Raw genomic sequence first — 12,480 nt, 5'->3', positions numbered from 1 at the left:
ATAAAATTCAAATTTGATTTTCAATCTTTAAGGGTGTGTTTGGAGTGATTACGAGTTTTTGATTTTTGATTTTCAAATGTGATTTTAAAAATAAAATTGTTTAGTAAAAATGGAGTTGAAATGATTTTTAACTCATTTTTAAAACTTTTATATTCATTTTTAAAATCAAGAAAAAAAACAAACGAATTTGATTTTTAGTTTTAGAAAAGCACACACATTTGACATGATCCTTTCTATTGCTACCATTGTTGTCACCAACATTGTTATCATTACCGTTGTCATCAACATCAATACTTGCTACTAGCACAAATGTTGATGGAACAAGAGGAGTAATTAATGACATTGAAAAGATAAAGTGACAATGATTTTGACATTTATTTTTTCTTCTAATGTGACAATTATGATAAGATAGAGAGAGTAGGTATAGTTTTTTTTTAATGTGAAAAAAAAAACGTTTGGTCTAAAGTAATATTGTAATAAATATATTACATAGTATTGAACAAGTAGCTTCAATAACTTACGAGGGGGGTGAATTAAGTTTTAAAATTTTTCCACTAACAATTTTTAACCTCATTTTAAATGATATATGATAGACTCGGAATGCAGAAGAAGAAGGAACAATCAATTTAATAATATTCTTTTAAATGTGCAAGACAGAGTAAATTGCAATAAAATAACTGAGATAAGAGAAGAGAGAATTGCAAACTTGTTTTATCCTAGTTCGGTCACTTCTCGTGCCTACGTCCAGTCCACAAGTAACCCATTTGAGATTTTCCATTATCCTTGTAAACTCTTTACAACTTCTGAATACACCTTGGGATTCCTCTCCCTTGTGTTTAGGATTCTCACAAGTTAAGAGAGGAATAATCTCTTGATCACAATAATGTCTTTAGAATGTACAGAAAAATTTCTCTCTTTAGAGATGATAATACAAATTGAAGATCTTAGAAGAATACTCAATTGATTTGCAAGTGTTTGACCAATAGTTGTTTAGAGAACATTTGATTATTAAGTTTTCTTTTTAAAATCTCTTTTTACTTTTCAAAGTCAGACACATATATATAGATCTATTGTGCCTTTTCAAAATGGTTTAAAGAGATGTATCTTTTCAAAAAGCTTTTCTAAAATTTTCTCAATAGCAATTGATTACAAGATTCTAGTAATCGATTACACAATTATATTTCTAAAGAGTCATGACTTTTCAAAGTTTTTTTGAAATCTCTTCACTGGTAATCGATTACAGGATTCTGGTAATCGATTACACATATTCAAATTCAAACAGTTTTGTATCGTTCGTCAAAAATATCTTCACAAACTCTGGTAATCGATTACACAGTCTGATAATCGATTACCAATTCAAAAAGATATTTTTGAATTGATTTAGCCTTTGATAAACGAGTGTTTGATACTAAAGATGTTGAGGTCATACTAAAGCAATCAAATTGAGATTCTTTAAACAAATTTACTAAGTTCTTATCTTAGATTTACTTGATCTTGTTCTTTTGACTTTATTCAATCCATGCTCATCAAGTAATCTTTTTGGCATCATCAAAACCTTCATTCACATTCTCTCCCTTTTTTATGATGACAACCATTTTTAGGTAATACCATGACATCATCAAAACCTGCACGATATTCATTCACATTCTCCCCCTTTTTGATGATGACAAACATCTTTAGGTAAGGAGTAAGAAGAATATTTATTTGTGTCATTCACTCCCCCTTGATTTTGCAATGATTGTTTATATGAAACAGTTGAAGATTTCATAGATTTCATATATAAAAAACTGTCTAAAAAAATAGATAATTCCCCTTATTATCTTATCTTTTATTTATCTCTCCCCCTTTGTTAACATAAAAAACAAATCATGAGCATAGAGAAGAAAAATATTCAAAAAATTTATAATGAATTAATAGAGCAGCACCATTTCTTGGCCAAAAAGAGTTAGTCTCATCAAAAGAAATTATGAGAATCAAACTCTTTTATTTCCTTCACTTAAGTATGCAAGGTGCAACATAATATATATTTTGTACATTGATGGTTATGTTTTTTTTAATCTAATTAACGAGTTATTATTAGTTTTTTTTGTATGTTGTAACAATCCTTTTGTTTTTGGAGGGGTTGTTCCCAGATATGAAGTCCGACAAGTTTTGGTTAGACACTGACATAAGATCCCTTCTTTTTTTTCTTCTTCTCTCAAACATGGAATATGTAAACAGTCTCGTAGTCATCGTGGAACCTGTGAATTGGGTGAATATTTAGTTGTTTTAGTTCGTATTCGTGGGACAGAACTCATAACTATGAATTTTCTCCTTACCACCTACTACACTAGTAACATAAATACCTACTATGATCCATTTAGGAAAGGTGTGGAGAGTCCAATGTTGCAAATGAAATAAATATCAGTTTTTTTTTTCAATTTTGCTGTTTTTTTTTTGTTTTCTTATATTTTTACAATAATTTTTTCTCTTTATTATAATTCTTTAACCAACTGCACTGGTTGGTAAAGAACCATTAATTATCAATCAGTTGTATAACTACTAAAATAAAATCAGGTGATCCTATATTAGGAATTTGTTTATCTAATCTTGAACTGTCTAATTCTAAACAAAGTTATATCCAACCCAAAAGGTACAATTTTAAATAAAGTTTGACCTATAGCTGCAATAAACCAATAGGAAATTTTAAGGAGTGACAAGTTAATGTTAGCTTTTAACCATCAATGAAAAACTGGAAAAAGGAAAAGCTTGGCACTGACAACCAATTATTTCTCAATAGGAAAATGAAGCTTGGGCCCAATTGAAGGATCCTGTTGGGTTGGGACCTTTTTATTTTTGCCCATAAGTCTCGAAATTAAGTTCCTGTCCCATTTTCAAATAAAATACATAGATACCTCTTTTTTTTGCAATGTGAATTTTGGATCCTTATCCACTCAGTTCATAACTTATTTTCGACAAAATATTGCGGACTCACCTTAAGAATTTAATTTTCCGTAAACTGAATTCTTAACATTTTTTTTTATTGAACTTCATTAAGTTATTATGTATCCTTAAATCCTCAAAGACATATAATAAACTTCGAAGCTAAAATGAATTTCGTTTTTATTTTTTTTATTTTTTATTATAAGTCTTGTTCTAGTAGTGCATTATTTAAACTGCAATGATTGTTTACACGATCAATTAATTAGTTATGCTTTAAGGATAATTTTCACTTTGTACATGTATCATACAATTCATTTTATTTTAAATAATTGAAATGTAGAAGTTTTAAGTATAGATATTGTTTGTTTGGAAAACTGCATTGGTATTGGCCGACTTTCCGTCCTCTAGCAATTTGTCTTGCGTCTGTGTATGTGCAGTTGAAGTACCTTTTACTCAAACTGAAACTTTCGTAAAATATAACTAAAATAATCCATTGAATGTAAAATTAAGAAAACAGTCGGAGGCTCATACATAACCGTTATGAAGTTTTGTACAAATACTGTCATCATTCTATCATTACTCTAGATACACTCATGCACCACATAAAAACATATGTATAGATACAGGGTATGGGGGATCTAGAGCTCTTTCTCTCTTTGTCTATACAAGGTACTGGCATTGTAATTGTAATCTTGTTTGTATTGTCATCACGACGTTCATTGTTGGACATTATTAGTGACCATCTTGATAGGTACAAATGTCTTTGATACTCTTTTGAAGCTCTTTTTTGTTATGAATAATTTGATAACTTGTTTTATGTGATTAATGACTTTGTTTTATATACAAGTTATGTTTATTATGAGTGGACCTTAGTTTCCTATTTGAGATTCAATACAATAATTCTTCCGAACAGTTTGGACTAATCATTGTATTGAATATTGAATTGTCCGATTGGATAGTTTAGGAAGAGTCACTTTTTTTTTATAGTAGATTCATATGTACAAGTTAACTTTCTTTTCTTAAATTTGATGAAATTCTGGTACAATGCATTTCACTTTGTTCTTCAAGTGCATACTTGATTGTGGTAGAATTCATGTCATTACTTTCATGTCGTGTACTTGGAGATCAATGCGAAATGCTTTCAAAATTTTGTCAAATTTAAGAAAAGAGACTTAAACTTTATGTATGAATCTACTATAAAAAGATGTCTTCTGGAATAGGATAAGCCACACCTTTAATGAAAAAGTGAGGTTTTCATGCATGGAATAACTTTATGAGTATCACAAAGTTATTAATTAGATAGATCGAAGTTGGATGAATGCAAGTCGCATGAGCCATGCGTGTGAGGAAGGCATTGAACAATTCTTGAAATTTGCAAGAAATTAACTGAATGAGGCTGGAAAATATTTATGTCCTTGTATAAACTGTTTGAATGGGAAACGACAAGTACTAGACGACATACGAGAACATCTTTTGTATGATGGGATCAAGAAGAATTATATGACACAAATATGACATGGTGAATTGACAAACATGCAGAGGGGGTCTCAAACTGAATCGGTTGATGTAGAAATGGGAGATCAATTAGAGGATATGATTCAAGATCTTGGACAAAAGTTTTTTCAGCAATCACATGCCCCTATGTATGATACATTGGAAAGTGATTCGGAAAAGCCTTTGTATTCGAGGTGCAAGAAGTCTTTAACGTTGTTTTCAGCGGTGTTAAGTATGGTTAGTGTTAAGGCCAAATATGGGTGGAGTGACAAAAGCTTCACTTCACTACTTCAGGTACTGCATGATATGCTTCCAGAGGAAAACATGTTGCCCAAAAGTTACTATGAGGCAAAGAATATATTGTATCCGATGGGTATGGAGTATCAGAAAATTCATGCATGCCCTAATGATTGCATACTGTACAGACATGAGTTTGAAGAAATGCAGAAATGCCCAAGGTGTGGGGTATCATGGTAACTAGTGAAGGGTGATGACCAATCTAGCAATGATGAAAGCACAAAGAAAGGCTCCCCAGCGAAGGTGTTATGGTATCTTTCGATCATTCCAAGGTTTAAGCGTTTGTTTGCTAATGGAGGTGATGCAAAATACCTTACATGGCATGCATATTGGAGAAATTGCAATCTAATGCTCCACCATCCAGCTGATTCCTCCTAGCGGAAGAAGATTAATCATTTTCATCCGGATTTTAGCAAAAAGGAAAGAGATCTTAGGCTTGGACTTGCCACTGATGGAATGAATCCCTATGGAAATTTAAGCACTTAGCACAATCCGTGCCCTATTTTGCTAGTAATTTACAGCATGCCTCCTTGGTTGTGTATGAAACGAAAATACATGATGTTGTCTATGATGATATCGGGCCCAAGACAGCCTAGAAATGACATCAATGTTTATCTTAGCCCCTTGGTTGAGGACTTGACAAAGTTGTGGGACGAGGGGTTTACCGTGTTTGATGGGTATCGAAATGAGACATTCAAGTACGTGCAATGCTATTTTGTACCATTAATGACTCTCCAACATACAGGAACTTGAGTGGATAAAGTGTTAAGGGTCATCGTGCATGCCCTATCTGTGAAGAAGACACAAGCTGCGAACAAACATGGAAGAAAAATAGTATACACTTGACATCGATGTTTTCTAAAACCGTATCACCCTTATCGGAGATTGAAAAAAGATTTTAATGGAAGTCAAGAGCATGAAAGTGTGCTGATACTGTTAACTGGTTAGCAGATTCTTGAGCGGATTGATGACATCAATACTATATATGGAAATAGAGGTCGATATTGTTTGATCTTCCATATTGGTCTGATCTAGATGTTAGACATTGTATCGATGTTATACATGTGGAGAAAAATATGTGTGATAGTGTCATCGGCACACTCCTTAACATTCAAGGCAAGACAAATGATGGTTTGAATACTCATCAAGATCTAGTTAAGATGAGTATACATGAACAATTACATTCAATGTTTGATGGTAAGAAAATATACTTGCCTCCAACATGTCATACTTTGTCAAGAAAGGAGAAAACAAGTTTGTGTTATTGTGTCAAAGTGTCACAGGGATACAATTCAAATATTAAGAGCCTTGTACAGCTGAAAAATATGAAATTAGTTGGCTTAAAGTCTCATGATTGCCACGTCTTGATGTAACAACTATTAGTTGTGGCGATTCAAGACATTTTGCCTAAAAAAGTGAGGCATGCCATAAATCGACTCTACTTTTTCTTCAATGTCATTTGTAGAAAAGTCCTTGACCCTGTAAAGTTAGATGACATGGAAAACAAGGTTGTTATTATCTTGTGTCAGTTGGAGATGTATTTTCCTCCTTCATTTACGTGGATGTACTCGGTTGAGCGATATCATATCCCTACTATTATCTTGTGTCACTTTGCCTAAATTGTGTGGTCCCATTTATTTATGGTGGATGTACCCAGTTGAGTGATACATGAAGATCTTAAAAGAGTATACAAAACATGCATTGTTGAAAGATACATTGTAAAAGAAGCTATTGAATTTTGTTCAGAGTACATTGAAAAGGCAAAACTAGTTGGGCTACCTGAGTGTCAGCATGACTAGAGAGTGGGAGGTAAGGGTTCACAAGGGTTGCATGTTATAACTTCGGGTCTAGACGAATTGCAACAAACTCATTTGTATGTACTAAATAACAGTAATGAATTTCTACTATACATAGTTCGTCACGAAGCCTTACTTAGGGAAAGTAACTCAAAAATGACCAAGAATAGGGTATTGAAAGAACATAACAAGACTTTCCTAAATTGGTTTAAAGATACAATTTTTGGTGACAATAATGCTTTTGAAACATTAAGGAAGTTAGCATATGGGTCTAAAAGAAATGTTAGAACTTGACAGGGATACGATATCAACAAGTATTTGTTCTACACCAAATCACAAGACGACAAGAGTACAATGAAAACATTGTGGTTAGTCTTAGAGTTCAATCCCAACACTTTGCTACTGTACATGATAACAATCCCCGTCCGGCGTCCTTGCCTTACTTTAGAGTCATTAAAGAAATCTGGAAACTTAATTAAGTTAAATTTACGGTGTGTTTTCAAGTGTAAGTGGGTTGATAGCAATATGGGTGTGTGAACCGATGATTTCATATTTACTTCGGTAGATCTGAAGAAGGTAGCTTATCAAAATGAGCATTTCATCATGACATAACAAGCTAAACAAGAGTGTTATGTTGAAGATCCTTGTGATGAAAGGTGGTCAGTGGTTCTACACGGAAAAACCATTGGTCTTAATCTTGAAGATGATGATTCAACCCTTGATACTTGTCTGACTCCTTTCTCCACACAAATGCCTAATGTCAAAGGAGAGGAAGAAGTTGATGACATCCATGCAAATCGTAATGATAATGATGAAGGAGAATTAATTAATATCGTATAATGTAATCTTTTTTTAATATGTTCTTGTTTCTATATTTACAATTACATAACTTACTATACTTTTAAGTTGAGTTTAATTAATGTTGTTTTTAATAGGCACATGACTATACCACCGAGCTCCCCTCCTCTTCCTCCTGAGTTAGCACCTTCGTCGTCTTCGTTGAAGAAGACTAGAAAAGCAACATGGCTCAGATCACTGGCTGCTAGGCCCGTCAGGATGGAGAGACCAGTGGTTCATGTGGATCCTGCCACTAGAAAAGTTGATTGTCCCCACAAAAAGCAATTAAGGACGTATTTGGGGATTGTTGCTTGAGACAAGGTGGATGTGACATTTGTTAACTAGAAAGAAGTTCCTGCAACTCAAAAGGATTTGATTTGGGAGGACATTTAGGTATTTGAATTAAATGTTGAATGTTATTGTAATTGGTTGTACTAAAAATCTTATAACGTTGAATGTTATTGACTACCAATTAAATGTATTTTTTGTATCGCATGCTGAATTTGGTATTCCATAAGTGTCCAACCAAAGGACGAATAAGGAAATCTTGAAGATGGTAGGATAGCGATGAAGGCAGTTTAAGTCAGATTTAACCTCCAACTGGGCTCTGGCTCAAGGCAATGAGGAGGAGGATGACACTGTCTATGAGAAGTATGATATTAGCAAAGAAAAGGGGCAACATTTTTGTCAGAGTCGTAGAAACCACTCAAGGGAGGTTAATTGACTTGCATTGTTTATGAATTTGACAGTTATGCATTATTTTCAAGCACATTTTGTTGACAAGTTTCTGTCTAATTATGATAGGATGCTAGAAAGGAGGCTTACGCCATCCAGAAACTAAACATTGCCCCTCATGTGTTGTCTCATGAGGGTTATGATTTACTAGAACAAAAGTTAATGGATGACAAAAACAATCGTTGATACTCCATCTTCCATTAGATGACATGTGAAGTGGAAGATGACTCCATCTTAAAATCTGGAGAGTGTAGAAGCAAATATATCATGAAGTTTTGATGATGCCAAAGAAATGCGCTTCTCATGTTTGATCCAAGACAAGACTCCAAGAAATCCAAGATAAATGTTGAAGTTAGTCCTTAAGAGTCTTAGAAAGCATTCACTAATTGATGATGCAAAGGTTTGGCCAAAGGATGCTTGTTTGAAATTTTAAAATATGGTATTTACTCTCTGGTAATCGATTACCAGAGGATGTAATCGATTACCAATGGCCAAAATGCTTTCTGAAATGTTTTTAAATATTTTTGAAAACTTGTTATCGATTACACTAGGCTTGTAATTGATTACCAGCAGTTGAAACTGTTTATAACAACTATTAGAAATTTTAATTTTAATTTTAAAGCCTGTAATCGATTACCAGAAGGAATTTTCGAAATAACTCCCAAGAGTCACATCTGTTCAAGAGTTTTTAAATGACTTTCAAAGGCCTATAAATAGGTGACTTGGGACACGAAATTCCTCAGATTTTTTCTGCACAAAGAGTCTTATCCTCTCAAAAATAAAATTATCTTATCCTCTAAAACATTCCTTGGCCAAAACACTTGCAAATTTAATAAGGAATCATTGAGTGATCTTCATTGTATTATCTTTCTCTTAAAATAGAGAATTCTTCTTCTACCTTTTCTTATTCAATAGAACTGATTAAAGGACCGAGGCTCTCTTGTTGTAAGGTTATCTGAACACAAAGGAAGGGTTGTCCTTGTGTGGTTCAGACATTGTAAAAGAGATTTTACAAGATAGTGAAACTCTCAAGCGGGTTGCTTGGGGACTGGACGTAGGCACAAGGGTGTGGCGGAACCAGTATAAAACTGAGTTTACATTCTCTTATCCCTTAAACTTCTTTTATTTATTGTCATTTATCTTTTGCGTTAAAGAAGTTTTATTTTGAATTGTGTTTTTAGTAATTCATATTAAGAGTGCATTAATAATTCCGAAAGAGAGTTAAAATTTTAATTAGGAAATAGTCTTTGATATCTTAATTCAACCCCCCATTCTTAAGATATCTGAGACCACTTGTCTAATAGAGAGATGACATCTGAGGCAACATGCGAAATTGTAGATAGGATTGTAAGTTATTATTTTATTTTAATGGTCAATTTTTATAATAACAATAGTAGTACGTAAACTTATGCAATATTTTGTTAACTGCAAGATTCCCTTGAAGAGCAGTCAGCACAATGCAGCTTTGTCGCCCATAGACGTCAGGATGCATTGACTGTAGCCATTGGGCAACCATATCACTCTAGTTGTGTCCATGCTGCTGGAGCCGATCTCACAATTAAACAATACTTTTGAATGACTTCAAAAAGCTCTTACACATCTACGTCCATCACTCCCAAAGAGTTGTAGTAGCTGACAAAAAAAATTCAGGTTCGCTGGAGGAGTCGTTCACTGAAAAAGTGACTCAACAACTAATGTTGTCCTTCAGCCAGATGCAATCCTCGATGTAGTCGCAGATGCAACCCCAGGGATCTGTATTGCCTCCTGAGCCCAAGGTTGGTCCTTCTGTTTCTCGTGTTAGTACAAAGGGAAGCTGTGTCGATCCCTCGGGGGTAGGACCCAGACACAGGTTAATTAGACAAATGTGGGTTGTATGTTGATGACAATCCTCCCTGCCTTGTTTCCTTTGGAAGAGTTTATGAGAGGTCAACAATCATCCACAATGTCCCTTTGGGAAATGATTAAGTGAAATTCGGCGTTGAGGACGTTTGAGATGCTAATGCTCGCAACCCTGTACCCACTCAAGAGGTTCAGTTAGTGGGGCAGACCCTTAACACCTTCCTTGCTCAGAACAAGTATTTCCTTTTGTTATTATTAAAAAAGGATTTGTTACAGATAAAGTGTTGGTTGTCATTCACTTATGTTTATTAACTGTGTAGGATAAACAAGGAGTCGAGGGATCCAAAAAACCTGTAGATAGGCCAGAACCTGATGACGATCCCCTAGGCCAGATGACATTGACGATCTCGGGGCTTTTCCTCATGCCTATGCAAGTGTCGTGGGATTCAACTGTGTTTGGGTGTGTATAATGATGATGTCCCCTTGTACATAAAACATGAAGATCTTTCTAAAATAGCACACGGTGGTCAATGTCTCAACATCTATATTATACAAATGTGGATTTTGTAAGTCACTTTACATTACAGTCCATTACATAACTAATTTTTTTAAATTGATGCATAATTTAGTTTATTTTAACAACAATAGGCATATGAATGAGTTAAGTTTGTGATTGGAGAATTCCTCTATGTATGGATTTCTTGAGCCACAATCCATACAAAGATATGAACAATCACAATTATATTAAAAAATCGGTGCAGAATTCAAAGAGATGTTTACCTAGGAGCCTACTTGAATGGCTAAGTAAAATTGAACAAATCAATTTAAATAATGTATGCACTATAATAATTTAATGTTCTCCAATGGAGTGCACATTGACAACTAGTCGTTATATGTCCTAAGGACAATGTTGTCGTCTGGCTCTACTCGTTGCATAATAAGTCTGACAACTACTTGAAATGAATTATTAATAGGTCAGTTGTAATTTGTAAGACATTTACTTTATCATTTGTAAGATATCAATATTTTAATTGTACAATATGCATGCATGTTTCTCTTAACCGGTGCTTTGAAGGGATTCAATGATATTCAAGGAAGTAAATCCAAGGCTACTGCTAAATGGATTCCAGTTAAAGTAAGTCATTTAAACAATGGTTGATGTCTTAAAAATTACATTGTATTACTGTGTACACTAATTTTCCGTTAACTTTGAATATCTTATCAAATTTAGTGTAATAAGTAAAGAGGAAGTACTGAGTGCGACTATTATGTAATGCATTGGATGCCAACGATAGCCTTAGAAGGTTTCAAGGATAATTGGAAAATGGTAATTGCTTACTTTAAAACTAATTTCATTTGTTATACTTGTTATTATTTATACTTATTAAGTTATGTTTTATTATATCATGGAGTATTTTACTAATCCAAGACCATTGAAACTAGAGAGATAAAGACAATTCACATTCAATGGGCAAGATTTTATGTCAAAGTTAAGAATCAAACACTAGATGTTAAAGGAATTTTACAATTGTATATAGTTATGTTTAATTAGATTCGGTTATTAACATTATTGTTTTCAATAATAATAAAATTTTGTATTGTGAAACTTCCTGGATTGGTCTGTTTTTAAATTTGCAGGTTTGGCTAATATTAAAAAAACATACAGGATATTTAAAAAAATTACAATAAACTAAAAATCGATGTTGTTGTACACCTAACAACATTGGTTTTCTAGAAAACCAATGTTGTGTTGCACGTTACAAAGTCGGTTTTTCTAAAAACTAATGTTGATTTATGCACTACAACATTGATTTTTAGAAAAATCGATGTTGTTTTTTTGCATATTTAATATATTTTTTTTGTTTATTACTTATTATAGGACATCAATATTTTTAAAAATCGATGTTGTGTAGTGTATGTTAACATTGATTTTATGAAAATTGATGTTAACATTTATAATATTACCGTCGTTGGTTTGAACATCGGTTAAAAATTAATGTTGAAAATCGAAAAAAATAAATGTTAAAATCTTATTTTCTAATAGTGAATTTCCTGTAATATTTTTGAAGACTATTTTATTTAAATTTATATATATATTTGAATTATTTTTATATTTAAAAGTTTTATAGAGTTTGTGAATTATTATATTATTTGACAATGTTTTTATCAACTGAAGAAATATTAAAATAATATAATAATTCAAATACTTTTATTAAATATTTAAAAGAAAATAGATAGAATTATATAACTTTTAAGAAAAAAATGAATAATTATAAAAAAAAAAATTAATATACATGCATCGTGAAGAATCATAGCTTCAAATCTGAAAACGAGTGATGACAAGTTAAAGGTTGCAGCACAGGAAGGTGATATGAACATCCTTATATGATGGCATCATCATGATAAGAATAGGGAAATCAAAACGTGGAATAGTGTAGCAGACTAGCAGGAAATAGATGGTAGCAATAGCATTGCTGATCCAGTTCAAGGTCAGCATTTGAACATTAATTTTCTTGTACACCTGTAACTAATTAATTGTTAATTTACAATCATTGTTATT

Source organism: Glycine max, chromosome 6 (genome assembly GCF_000004515.6).
Source record: "Glycine max cultivar Williams 82 chromosome 6, Glycine_max_v4.0, whole genome shotgun sequence".
NCBI classification, from domain to species: domain Eukaryota; kingdom Viridiplantae; phylum Streptophyta; class Magnoliopsida; order Fabales; family Fabaceae; genus Glycine; species Glycine max.
This window is presented reverse-complemented; position numbering follows the sequence as displayed.